Consider the following 14,761-nt stretch of genomic DNA (forward strand, 5'->3'; position numbering starts at 1 on the left):
CTTCTGCCTTAACAAACATGGAAATGAATGGCTGTATGTAGAAAGAATTCAGCACCAAAGACGTGTGGACAGCTCCAGCTCCAGCCCAGGGTTAAACAAGAACTGTGTGGAACATATAAATGTGATCCAGAGTTATGTTGACCCAAGAATAAAGTCAGCCACGGGTTTATACTGTGTGAAAAGACTGGAGTTGGCTTTCTATAGCATTTTGTCAAAACTTAATCCAAAATCGATTTTGCTTAACAAATCCAGCTTCTTTGGGATCCCTTATCCAATTTAACTTTGGCTTCAAAAACTCATCTATTTAAGTGAGATCTGCAGTCACCTGGGAAGGCAGAAACACTATCTAAAGCTACAACATGACAATAAGATAAACACCATAAACTGTAAAATGTTTTTTTTAACTATCTGAATCATTAAAGTAAAATGTGACTTACTTTAGCACACCTTATTTTTTAAGTCTACAAAAAATAAGGTGTAAATACAATAAATAAAAATGAGTGTAATCATCTGTTAATACTATACTGTGGATATGATGTTTACTATGGTATGACTTCACATGCTGCAGTATATTGCACCAAGAGAGAATCACCACATACAATACATCCTAGCATGACTTAGACTAGACTCACAGGTGTGTGCCTCACACATCATCAGCCCATCAGAGAACATCAACATCCCGAGTGGCGGTGGCACTATAATGTATGCATTGCCAGAGCTCTGAGGGATCCTATGTGTTGTACAAGAGTAGAAGAACTGCTGCAAGAAAACTGTTGCAGGAAGTGTTTTATGAGAATAGGAAAGTATTTCAGAATGGTTTTCCACTGTGGCCTGTTACCTGTTCCTAATATTCAGGGGGAGCAGCTGTAGTGTTGATGTATTGCAGGCTGACTGACGCCTTGCTATGTATTTACAGAAATGTTTCAAGCAGAGATACACATCAATGTGGAAATGGGATGGGGTAACTTTAAAGCGATAAAAAGTGAGCGCTAACACTAACAAACCGCCATGCGCCCTGTGAATTCGCTCATTCTGTGGCAGATAATCGGGATCCTTTTATTCTGCTCACTGACCGTTATTAATCCATTTTAGAGAGAAAAAGAGAGAGGACATGATGACAGATGGGATACTTCTTGTGCTCGTGTCCTCCCACTCTGATTGCAGCGACCCATCCATACCGCCCAGGGGGCCATATGTGCTATACTCCTCCTTGAAGGAGTGCAGGGAAGGGGCATGGAGACATGCCAGCTCGCAGTAGCCTCGTTTCTAAAACGATGCCAAACATGGGCTTTGTCACTACTCAAGACAATTAACCTACAGTTTTTTTTTTTGTTTTTTTTTTTAAACAGAATTCCAGTTTAGATTTTGTTTGGAAGTTAACACTAAATTGATCATACTATTTTGTATTATATCCAAATCAAAATACACTATGTATCAATTCATTCATATATTTTATTGCCAGAGGACATTGCTTACTAAGTGGGTTATTGTTCCCAATAAACAAATAACAATTCTGATCTTGTATTACAGCACATCACAGTAGACTGACCTCAGACCTGACAGGCACCACAGGGGTTCCACTGTGGAAAAAAGCGTCTACTGGCAAGAATCCAGAGCTACTCTGTCATGTCAGAAAGAGCTTTTATGGACCATTTCCAGCAACATGTGCCATTTCTATTGACCTCAATAGTCACCCCCACTTGTCAGTGCTACCCCGGAGTGCTGCTATTGAAGGCACTGTTGCCTGGGTTGGCTGTTATCTCTAATGTACAATATCTTAGGCTGGAGTGGCGAGAGCGGAGGAGAGAGATTGAACAGGTGAACTTGCATCAATCTGCCAGGTCTGCGTCTCGGCAGGAGGTCAAACTTTAAGACAGATTGGAAGGAAGTGAGGAGGTCAAAGGAGCGATGAAGTGTGATGCAAATACAAATTGTGCTTCTATCCATTTACTGAAAAGAACAAGATTGAAATGCGCAACCCTGTCGAAAACCTTGCGGTTGTAATCCAGCGCATTTCTTTTCCTCTGGTGGCGCGAACCTAACTCACGTTACATTTCAGAGAGGGCCACAAGTTAATGCTTCAGCAGGGAAACTGCACCCATCGCTGGTTTAAAATATAACTTCCAAATATCAAGGCCATTATAAAAGCGAACTAACACAAATGACCCTCAGTGGCTTTTCAGTCTCACTTCATCAAGAGTGATACGAACAAACTGATCCAGTCAGCTGGGTCCAGTGTGTTAGATGCTGTTCCAATTGGCTCCAATCTAGTTCTCTTTGTAGAGCATGTACTGCCTCTGGCATTTGGAAGCCATTCACTACTCAGAATAAATGAAATAACATGCTGTAACAATACCAAAAACAATAGATATTCTATTATTGTAGCTTCTCCTAATGTTCAACACATGATATAACACAATTGGCTATAAATTACACTCATGCAGAAACAGTGAGTAAGGAACTAGTTGCATTTTTCCGGTCCAGAAGGTGACAGTTATGTAAATGCAGCGTCCTAATCTGTCAGTAGCACTCCTCCAGGATTGATATTTTGACAGCATGACAGACATGAGCCTTCTATTTTTGGGAGATAGCTTCAACTGTCAGAACCACTGACTGAACTGCCTTGCATCAAGAGAAAGATTATGTTTTAGGGCACTTTCTTATTTAAGCTTTGAGGGTTTGACAGACCAAAGAAAATGCATTTCATCTGCTGGATTAGGACTGCAACTAATGATTATTTTCATTATCTGTTTTATTGCTTTCTTGGCTGCCGTGACTTCTTTAAATTGGTTGTTTTGTCCTATCAACTTAAAGATATTAAATTCATGTTTGCACTGTAGATATTTTGCATGTGTTTTCGTGAGCGTGTAACTTTAAATAGTGGAATAATACATTTAAACACTGTTACAATATCAGCATAAGAGAAAACCTCTTAGCCATGTACCGTTACTTGTTACAGCGCAGTCATTTCCAGCCAGTTTTATGTTCTATTTTTTTCAAAAGTAACATGACAGGTAATACAAATGGCCTCATTTCCAGGTGCACAACACCCCCTGCAAGTTTAACAATTAATGCAACGCTTTTGACAAACTACCCTCTCAATGATCTTCTGGCAGAGGTGGGTTTAGCACGAAAAGGCCATTGAATGCTTATACAGAACAGTTATGCAAAATGGATATGGTCACTCAACACATTACAGAACACTGCGCTAATATTTTCAGCATTGAGGAACTTTACACTTTCACCTCGATAGAAGGCGTTTTCCCTTCACTGGTCTACATACTGTACGCATCCATTGAACTCAGTGTTCACATGTGCTGCCACTGACTAAATGTTCCCGGAGGCGGCAGGCATCTGACCCAATGATGGCCCTTATTCTCCCTAGCAGATGCAGAGAGTGCAATTACTGCTCACACAATTACTACTCCTCACAGTGCACAGCAGGCCGTCGGGTTCGGATTCTGTCTAACGCGGCTCTCACAATAAATAAATAAATAAATAAATCTCCAGAGCTCTGCAGAAATGAGGGAATCCACTTGACCTGGCTAGAAGAGGGTATGGCTAATGTTATCTAGATTAACTATAATTAATACAACAAGTAATTTGGTCATTTGAAGTGAACACAGGCTACATAAGGTTCCTACTGCAGTCCCAAAATGGAATGATTTAAATAACCGAATTCTCTTTGACAATACATATATATATAAATTCACCTCTCATTGAGTTTTGAAGGATTCAGGGCTATTTTGGGTTTTATGGCTGGGATCTCAGGTGGAAAATACTCTGGAGGAATGAGGGTTTTCTCCTCATATTATTAATCAAACCAACAATGCATCCAAAGAAGCCACTGGCGCAGAATGTGCTTTTTTTTGCCCCTCAACGACACACTGCTGACCAATTTCCCATCACTTGCTCTGACTCACCCCATTCTGAAGAAGCAGCGTGCTGACTTTATTACCGCGGCACAGGCAGACAGGGACTCATAAAGCTGACGGGTGTGATAACTCGTCCCCTACCTTGTCATGGCTCAGAGAGGAGGATGGAACAAAGGTGTGATGGAGAAGGGCATGAAGCCATCATCCCACTGTGCTCAATGGGTTTTCCCAGTGACACCCTGTCGCTCCAGATTTAAAGACTGGAGGGGAAGGCCCGGACAGTGATGGGTGATGGAGTGCCGGAGACAAACACAGGGCCGATGTACTTTGGCGTTTATGTCTTGCCGCGCACATCTCCAAAGAGCAGTTTGTTCTCTTGACTGAGGCATTTTTAAGGCTCGGGGTGAGAGGGGCATCGGTGCTCTGACTTTCCCTTAATAACCTTTTTTTCTCTTCTATAGATGGACCGGTTATGGCGCATACTTTCAGGTTCTGCAAAAGTCCATTCATTTTTAACACTAATGTCATTAATATATAAATCATGCCATAATATCATCACTATTTAATATGAGAACATATCTTCACTTGCTGAGTTAGATAAACACAGCATACACTCCACCTCCTCTCGATTTGAACTAAAACTTGAAATTCAGCTCTTTGAGATGAAAATCAAAAATCTTCCTAACTTCACTTCTAAGAGACAACAGGCATTATTCACACGACCACAAGAGGTCACCTGCCAGGGAAACATAACAACAGGCTGGATTAGACCAATTCTCCTGTATTTACAGGTGACCACAAATGATGGTAGTCAAAGGGGAACTGCACACCATCTTAATGGCTGTTTGGTGCTCAATTTTATTATTTCTACTTCCTCTGCTGTTGGTGTTTTATGTGCTTTTCATTTTACACTTTGCAGAGTTTTTCTCTTGAATCTACAGCATTTTATTCATAAATACTGTAGATTTGTGTTCTGTTCTGTTTTATATATATACATTTGGCCCCCGGGAGTACCACAAAGTAACCTAACACTTATACTCTTATTCCCAAACAACTCAGACTTATTGATTTCCATCCCAACGATGGTTTTTCCGTCGAGGTGAATATTAATAAACTTGTGCGACAACTGGTGTGTGATTTGGGTAAAAAGCTTTGACTAACAGGTCAGAGGATTCGGAATAGCTGAGCAGTTTAAGAGGTCATCACTGGTGGGAGGCTATCATCTCCTATTCACAGCTCTGGAAGTTTGCTTGGGGGTGTTGACGACCTCTGCGCTGACACAAACTTATTGCTGGTGTAAATCACACTCCAGCCACACACACACCGCTCCTGCCCTCTTGCTATGAATATTTAAAGAAGTATACATACATACCACGCTGCCTTACATCGTCTGGAATATTATTGCTTGCCTGAAGTTATGTTTGAATTATGCCTTTGTCTCAGGAAATGCAACTTGTTTTTTAACATCCTCTACATATCCAGTCACATCGTGATGACATATTAGATGAGAAAATATCCAAAAGGAATACCCACTTCGTACACTTGATGTTGTTTTCTCCGTGAGGTTACCAGGGGCACAGAGAAGTGACGGGGTGTATCCACACTAATGCATCTCTGCTCACAGACAGATGACACACCTCCAGACCTATCTGTTCATTTACCTCCACAATCAAGATTCACGGCTCTATTTTCCACTGCCCTGTTTGCCAGAGGTGCTCTGTTTTCTTCAGTGTTAAATGAATTAAATGGGCAGGCTGCCAAAAAGCACTGCTCATTCCACATACCAGATACAGCAGTGTGTCTGCGTCTCGGGTACGTATGGACAGGAAATTTTCAAGTGCCTTCACACATTGCCGGCAGGTGATTCAAAGTGATGGATTTCGGTTTCAGAGCTCTGCACCACGACCTCTATTTTCAAAGGTCTAGTGTTAATGTCATGATAATAGGAAAAAGTATTAATACTGGCTTCGAGTTATATTACCAAATTCATTACATTTAAATGCCACCGCAGATTCCACACTTGAGCGCACAAAAAAAGTTGCTGAAGAATGTCACTGTGATGAGCACAGTTGCTCTTCTAAATGAGCTGCAATGAGCCTTGTGTGCAAGTGAGCACAGTGAGCAGCAGACAGCCGAGCTCCGGCTCTGCATGACTGGCTCCGTCAACGGCGGCATATGGAGGCCTGGTGCTGGCCAGGTGGCTCTTACATCTGGCCCATTAGCTCTCAACCACTGCAATGACTCTCCACGCCACTGAGAGCCTGTTGAAATAATATCATCAGGACCTGTAAGTGCTGAAGGCCGCCTTGCCCATTGCCTGCTCAGAATAGCGAGTCATGGCCGAACTCTGAGTCTGACCTGTCAGCTCTGAGGCCAGGGCCACTCCTGGATGGAATATCTTGCAAAACTGTGAGGACTCCGCACTGCTGAATCTATTCAGGTTCAGATTTAATGCAGTGATACAATATGGATTTGGATCAAATTAATGTGGCACCAGACAGATTAGTCAACAGAAATTTTAGTTAATTTGATAACTGATTTTCATTTACCAAGGAAAAATGCTTGTTCCAGCTTCTCAAACATGAGGATTTAAAGATTTTCTGTTTTATCTAATTAAAAAAAAGAAATAACCGTGGGGATTTTGTTCTGTTGGTCGTACAAAAAAAAAGCTATTTTAATATGTCTGCCCTGGGTTCTGAAAAAATTGTGACAGGTATTTTTCACTGATTCCGGAGTTTAATATATTAAAAGACTTGTTGCTGAATCAAAAAAAAAAAATAAATAAATAAACAGTGCCAGCCCTAAAGTAAAGAGTTCAGATCAGCATTTTGTGTCCTTTGGCCAACTTATAATGGAAAACACAAAATGATACTTGCAGTTTGTTTATGATTCTTTGTATTACATCTAACCAATGAAATCTCATGTTTGGCTGTGTCTTTTAAATCACACACAAGCCAAACAGATCACTCATTTCAAAAGTCTGTTTTAAAATGCAGCTGTGCATCTCTCTGACCACAAAAATAAAGATTTTAGATGATACCATCAAACTGCTGAAGGTAAACTGCAAAAACTCATAAAACACCAAAGTTGTTGTCGTTGGTGCTGCAAAATTTCAGTCACGTTTTTCACTGTAGCAATTGAGTTTAAATATTATATTTTTTTGTCTGGGACCTCGGCCGACGTAATCTAAAGACGTGCTTCTCTCTCGTGAATTTTGTGTCCCTGTCAGGTCGCGGTAGTTAACACGAACAAAGTGCCCGGGTCTTTGGCCTTTACTTTCCGGTCGCCAGTCCCCTGACTCTCGGGGACAACCCCCCCAACCTCAAAAAATCATGCCTCTTGCCCTGAGCGCTGCACCGAGTGACACATTCTATCCATCAAAAGGTGCGCTGCAACAGACGAAGCAAAAAAGTGCAGGGATGGCAAATTTTTCATGCATATGATATTCAGGCTACAGCACATCCGCCTACGTTAACCCAGGAGAGCGAGAGGGGATGGGGGATGGGGGGGCAGGGTGGGGGAGAGCTTTGAAGATGGATTACCAGATCACGTCACGAGAAAAGAGGCTGCTATGAGCAAGCACCAATTTCACAAGAAAGCACTCAGAGCGAGTAGAGTGCGCGGGGAGAGGAATACAGATGCTCATTTGGTATCAAGAGTTTATTTTCATGTCAACAGGAGAATACGGTGTATTAGTGCTGTCTTATACTTCAGACCCCAAGCTTAAAGACACTTTTACTCCCCATTAATAATAATAAAAAGAGATGTCATAGCCTTAAATTTGAAATTATAGAGGCACTCACATATTCACAGATAAGTGGTGATAACACAGATGAATTTTTGCTTTCTCCTATTTGGTTTTAGCAATCAATTTCCTTGCAGCTAGGCAACATTTGGCATGTTAAAAATCTTCACTTCAGCACTGTGTTTTATGACTGTAATTCTATTGAGCGAAAAATTAAATGCATAATTCAGGGTTGAACAGGCTGCCCAATTCATTTTACTAAAGGGGACACAAGCCAAAGTAAAAGAAAATGGCGATCCATGGATTGTTCCTTAATTTATCCTGACTGATAGAGCAGTGACAAAGGAGGCAGACTTGAGATGTTGATTGATTTTTCTACTGCCAGCGAGTTTGTAAAAAACAAATAAAATAGAAAAAAAAAAATGCTTTTTTGTCCTTAAATGACAAGGTCTTGCTGATGAAGTAAAGAAGGACCAGTGTAATGAATGCCTTGGTCTCTCTCTTGCCAAAAACTGCATTACAGTGCTCCTAATGGTTTCCCCTGCCTGAAACAAACTATCTGCGGGCGTACTCCCAGCAAGAGTGAATTAAACCTCCAGAGAGGAATTTGCAGGAGGAAACTGGGGAGTCAAAGGGTGGGGGGAAAAAAATAAAGGCCCAGCAGATACATGACCCCATTCGTGAACCGGGGGCAAGGGCAGCCATCATCATAAGCTCTCTGAAATGAACGACAATCCATCACATCCAGGGTTAGCAGTTCTCACTCAGCTGTGCTTTTTCATCTCAAGGACAGCGTGTGGGAGAACGCACAAAGATGGCAACAGCAGTGCAATTACACAACTCTATAATTTTACCATAACTGGCACTGCAACTTTGCGCTCACTGTAAACTGTATAAATGAACAGCAGAGATAAAGGGATACAAAAATACTTAACTACCACTTCTATCCACATGTGCTCCCAGGGGTTAGTTTGGACATGGTGCAACACACAATCACCACATTCCCTAAAACTGAGCAGATTTCATGTTATGCACATGAATAATGTCATGTGCCTATCATCCACAATCCCACTATGCATAGAACATAAAATGTTCATCACACTGAATTTTGTGTTGCTAAAATTAGAAGGGAGCATTCTTATCTAATAGGACTCGCAGACAGGGGCGCGAGGTTGAAGCCGAAAGTGATTAAAACACACCCATTCAACACATTAACAGTCAGAGTGCAACAGAACCTGCCATTCTGAATGTCCTTTGGAAAGTAGCCTGACCGAGACAAAGACTATAAAGGTCTGTGTGTTTTCTGGGCATGAGTTTTGACAGCAGAGATCACAAAGTCAAACCCAGAGCACAAACAAAAAGTAATCTGATTAAGTGTAATGTTAAAAATGTCTAATTTTGAAAGATCAAAGCCTTCATGGCGTGTGAATGTAACACACAAGTGCCACACAGGATCAACCTGCAGCTGCCTTTTTCAAACACATAACGTAGCTCTATGCTCTATGAACGATTAATTGAATATTGATCGCGATCACAGTTTTGGCTTCCCACGATTAAATGAACATGATCGTCTGCGATACTGACGATTAAAATGCTCCGATCATAGAAAACTGCTGCATATTAAGTCAAGTAGCTTCCTAAACTAACAGCTGTCATGCCGCTGCATGCACCCTACAGCGGCAGTTCAAAGTAGAAGAGTAACAACAGAGAGCAGATGGGCAAAACAAAATTCAAATGTCTGGAACAGAAGGCAAAGAGCTAGTCCCTCGAAACAGATCATCATCCGTTGTTTGGAAGTATATCGGATTTAGGGTGAGAGATGCTGAGCAAGAACAAATCATATGCAAAGAGCGCATGAGACTTGTGTCTGCGCCACAAAGCAACACAACCAAGTTGTTCAACCACCTGGAAAAACTACCACAAACTGGAGAAGGGTGAGTGCATGAAGGCCAAGAGGAACAACATCCTGTCCTTACCAAGCATCAACTAACCCCTAACAGGAACGTCATTGTATCCATCCAGCTGCCAACGACTGACTGAAATAATCAATGCAATCACATTTCATTTGGCCAGAGGTAAAAGAGTAATAGCAGCTTGGTTGTTTTAATTTGGGGTAAAAAATTGTGGCATATTCATATATTGCTTCTATAAAATGTAGTATGGATAAGCACAGGCTTAAATTAGCAGGAGAATAGCACAACATGGGAGTAAGAGCAGTGACCTGGTTTTTTAATGTGAAAATATTTTGTGCCTAAAATCAATAAATAATCGTGAAAAATAATCAACATTGCAACGCTCATCAAAATAATCGCAATTAGCATTTTGGCCATAATCACATAGCCCCATAAACAATCAGTGACTTATATACTGGCTCTCAATAAGACCTGATTCAAAACTGTCCAATTCCTGAGAACTGTTCAGTTGTTCAAACAATGATCTGAGTCCAGGCGCCACACATACTCACACACACACTTTCTGAGTTTATTTCTATGCAGGACTTGAGCCATGCAGAGGAAAGAAGAGTTTAAATATATGGGAACATTTTAAATTGGATGATGTGGAAGATTTTAAATAACCTTGTGTGGCCTTGGTGTTGCTGTCTCTCCCTCTGGCTCTGTCCTTATTCATGCTTCTCAGTACTTTTCTATTGTGTGATAACTGTGTGCCTTACATTTTACATTTACATTTTTTTTTCCTACTGATGGAGACTGGATATGTGCCCCACACTTCATTGGCACTGGCTTATTAAAGTTAAACTTCAATATGTCTCATGGCTGCTGCATCTTTTTTCTTTTCTTTTCTTTTTTTTTTTTTTGAGGATTTTAAATCTGCACACACACTGAGTCTCTATTTTCACATGCAACTTTGACCTGATTTCTGCATTTTTAGAGGAAAGCATTGTATGAGACTTAACACCAAATATGACTGAACTGGGTAAGCACACTACTACGCTGCAACATACAAGAGGAGGGATGTTTCTGAGGGATATTGGAGGCTGACAATGTAAAGAGATTTTTAAGCCGGCGAGTAGGAAGAATCGGCGGATGCGGGCAATGTATTCAGAAGCCATCTCTGCCAGAACCCTGTGGTTTGTCACTTGAGTCAGACAACTACTGCTAGCTCAGCAAGTCAAACCCCTGCAGCTCATTACAGCCTAGTGGACCACTGTAGTTTGCCCATTGAATCAGACTCCTGTAGCTCATCCCTCCAGGTTGGCCCATTGTTTAAAAATGTCACTTCAAAATACAATTGAGCACTCTTGAGCCTCTACACAGATCCACAGAATTGAATGAGCCTCTCTGTTGGGTCCATATTCTCAGTCCTCTGGGAGTTAGATCACTCCTACTCCATCTCCCACATACTTTACTTCATTAGTTCTACTCCTGTCTAACTCTGATATAGGCCCAAGTAAGCACGGGACTCACCGAGTGCACGCAGCTTCCTCAGGTCTGCTGAAACAGCTGAGCGTCGTCTTTTCCACTTCCTGTGAAGAACAAGAACAGTATCATTTCTGATTATGTCTTTTTCTTCTCTAATTTGAACAGCTAAATCACACACTGATCCAATGTGGAACAATACTGAGTCAAACATCAATGTACACGTGCACACATTTTTGACTCCTCTCATGGAGCCTTATGGCAACTTCAAAACCTGGTAATAGAGGTCTGCACAGGGCAGGCTGGCTCAGTCCCTCCACACAGACAGCAGATGTTATTCGCACTGATTTTTTTTTTTTTCCCTTTCTCCAAGGCTGTGTGTGTGCAATTTGTAATGTCCTGGACAGCCTGCTGTTTGTCTTTTACCATTTGTGAACACCTGTCACATTCAAACGGCATGTATTGGAATCTTTTTACAGTTTTCTCTCCCATTGAGAAACCATTTTTTCAAAATGCATGAGAATGCATGAATGTGAGCTGGTGGGCAGGCTCGTTGCAGTGAATTGCAGATGTGAGCAGCTGCGACGTGGAAAGCAGCAGGAGCAGGCTGTGTGGTCTTTAAAACTCAGCGTAGGTTTATCTCTACAAACTTTGGGAAAAAGGATAAATCTATTCCTCACATAAGCCCCAGTTCCAACACATATCAAATTTGTTTAAAGGATTTTCTCTTTAAAAAAAAAATAAATCTAACTACCAAGTACAACAGTTCTGTAAACTCAACCTAGATTTGGAACGTCTTTTGATTTTGAAACTGCTACAAACACTGTAAAATCTGTAAATATATATATATATATATAATTCTTGCTTTTAACAAGTTTCAAATTTTTCTCTCTCTCACACCAAGAGACTTTTATCTTGTACAATGAACTGAACAAGCTATGAGCCTGATATGTACTACTCAAACAGTCAGGGACATCCTGTTGAGATCATCAGTTACCTCCTGAGGTAAGGTAACAAAACATTAAATATCATTCTATTTCAGAGCTAAAACAGCAAATTTTTGGACCAGTAATGGCTGTCTTGCTTGTCAACCAGTCATATTCAAAATGATGAAGGGCAGTCAGGTTGAGAAGCAGAGTATAAAAAAACTTAAAAGACTAACTTGATCATTCAGCAAGCTCATAGTTGGCAACATGAAGGCAGGATCAGGCAAACAGTTGTCAGACAAATTGGCAGGCACGCACCGCATCAGCAATAAGCAGATAAACAGGCCTTCAAGGTGAATAAGATCACTCAAGGAAATTCAGACAATCTGACAAAGGTTCTGCAGAAAATGCTACCGCCGCCTGATAGTGATGCTAACAAGCAAGCCAGGGACAGCTGTATAGGCAGGAGTCAGGAGAGCAGTCATGTGATGTGCAGATGCAGAGTTCACTGAAGGCACACAGTGGACATGCAATATATGATATTATATTTACTCACATTTTAGAGGCATAATGTGCAACATTACACTGGCACTCCTACTCTAAACGAGTGTCATGACCCTGCTACTTTAGGACTTCTTAAGAAGGTATCAATATTGAGTATTGATACACCTAGCAAACAAGCTCAATAATTACCTTTGTGTGGGACAGAGGATCCAGCTGACGGCCACTTTTTCACAAATGTGTCCCCCAACAGCTGTAGCAGTAAAATATATGTAAGTAACAAGTATATATTGTTGCTATTTCATGGTTAATTGCAGTGGTGGTTCTAGCCTTTATTTGTTGCACATGGGTGAACCCCTGCTTTAATGAACAAACACAACTAAAGAACTAGTAAGTAGAACTACAAAGAAAAAAGGGCAGATGGGCAATCGTGCAATGGGGACGGCACATTCCAATTAGCGTGCGGAAACTTCAAATGAGGTTACACCTGGCAGCTGGCTGGCCGTAACATATTAGCGGAGTGCTAACTCCGAACGAACACAAATTGACAAATGTTCATATTTAGGTCGAGCGCAATATGTCAATATTATGTCACAATAATATGTCACAATATGTCGCTGTACATAACTCTGCACAGTTAATTTTAAACACTCACCTGTTGCTGAGCTCTGCCATTCAACCACAGAGCAGCGCTGCATCTTCTCTCTGGAATATGCTGTTCCCTGTGTGTGTGCATAAGCCCTCAGTGCCTGTTGGGTTAATAATCACCAGGTGGCACAGTCAATACATCCTGAGGGTGTAACTCACACTAGAGCCTGTTACCTTGTACCGTTCCCGAGCGTGATAGTCCCCCTTACGGTACAGAGCGATCACACTAGTCAAATGAAGTGGACTCTGGGGGTCAAACATGCTCAGGCACAGTGCAGATTAGTGTGAGCACACCATCCCACATCAAAGGTAGCACCTATTTGAGGACGATGTGTCCCAAAAGATATGAAGGGGACAAACATACTTATTATCATGATGTTTTTTCTTTTCTTTTATTTCACTTCATATAGTACTTGAAGGGTTAATGTGCAAAAAACCACTGGGATTTTTCCAATTTCAGTCCCTCTCAAATGTGAATTTAAGGCTTTATTAAATCACTGTCAAATGCCAGCAAAAGATCAATATTTAACATCGTCTATACCCCTGGGTGTCTATGACACACTTAAATTAAGACTTTCAGAGTTTAACTTAACATTTAAGCTATCATAGCCAATTTTAAATATCAAATACATGTATTTATAAGGTCTTGGTCTTGATGTGAAGTGAACATTTCGGCGTTCATCCTGCTCTTCTCTGATGATGCACCAGATTCCCTAGAAAGCTTGAACGCGTTCACCTTTCATTGAGTAAAAACTTTCAATAATGTATGAGTTCAATAATAGTGTAAAGCTTTACATATTCATCAGATCCTGTGAAAATTCAAAAAAGTTCAGACATAGCTGTAGTGTCCTATATTATCATGCAATACTACTTTCCTGTGATCTATTATAAGACTCAGCCCCACCACCCCACCCCCAACCCAACCCAACCCAAAAAAGCAGCTTGAACCTTGTAAATCTCCTTCCCAACAGAACATATCTAATCAAGTTTGCTCTGTCTGTTTGTTTCTACATTGTTCTGCCAAAACAACCGAGCAGCAGGGTGTCATGGTGATTAAGGAGACCGCCCTTCAACTGGAGGATACTGTGCTCGGGCCCCCGTGTTGGAAAGCATCTGTCCCCCATTGTTGTGTGTCTCTGAGCAACACAGTGCATGAAGTGGGGGTTTGGGGGTGGGGGGGGGTTTGTTCTTGGGGCCCACCTGGGGAGAATTTCCATCAAGATCTCGCAAAACTTTGGGCAAATGAGCACACACTCCGTAAGGTAGATTACGTGTGGTTCTGCAAGACTCCACGTCCATGACTCCTACAACATTTTGCTATAGCAACAGCATCATGCCAAACTGTCCACCTGAGACAGCTTTGCAACTAGAAGTTCTCTTCCAGTGACGAAATCATAAACAGGGATAAAAAAAATTTTAAAAATCAGGTTGATCTGACAGGGAAAAGAGCAATGGTGGCTTGTTAATTCATAATCACCCTGAATTAATGATTGAGTGAGACTGAAAGGCGCAGGGCATATGGAAAAGAGAGGGCTGCAGATGCTCCCCCAGCGCCCTCGAGGAATGGGAGCAACTCAGTGCCTTGTCACACACACAAAAACACGCCTGTATGCATGCCCATAAGCATAAACACACACACACACACATACACAGGCAGACACAGACAATCCCGACATGAAAATATCTCTG

The 14,761-nt window shown here is 41.4% G+C and overlaps 1 protein-coding gene across 1 annotated transcript in view; it reads right to left on the reverse strand.

Moving 5' to 3' along the window:
* LOC108872990 (interleukin-1 receptor accessory protein-like 1) overlaps positions 1-12,684 on the reverse strand; it is a 266,950-nt gene extending 254,266 nt beyond the window's left edge. Inside the window, exons 1-2 of the mRNA XM_018660973.2 lie at positions 12,617-12,684; positions 11,046-11,104 (exon numbers count right to left, since the gene is read on the reverse strand). The gene's annotated coding sequence lies outside the window, so the exon portion shown is untranslated. The remainder of the gene's footprint in view (positions 1-11,045; positions 11,105-12,616) is intronic.
* Between the last annotated feature and the right edge of the window lie 2,077 nt (positions 12,685-14,761).

The sequence above is a fragment of the Lates calcarifer genome, linkage group LG7_2, assembly GCF_001640805.2.
Source record: "Lates calcarifer isolate ASB-BC8 linkage group LG7_2, TLL_Latcal_v3, whole genome shotgun sequence".
NCBI classification, from domain to species: Eukaryota; Metazoa; Chordata; class Actinopteri; family Centropomidae; genus Lates; species Lates calcarifer.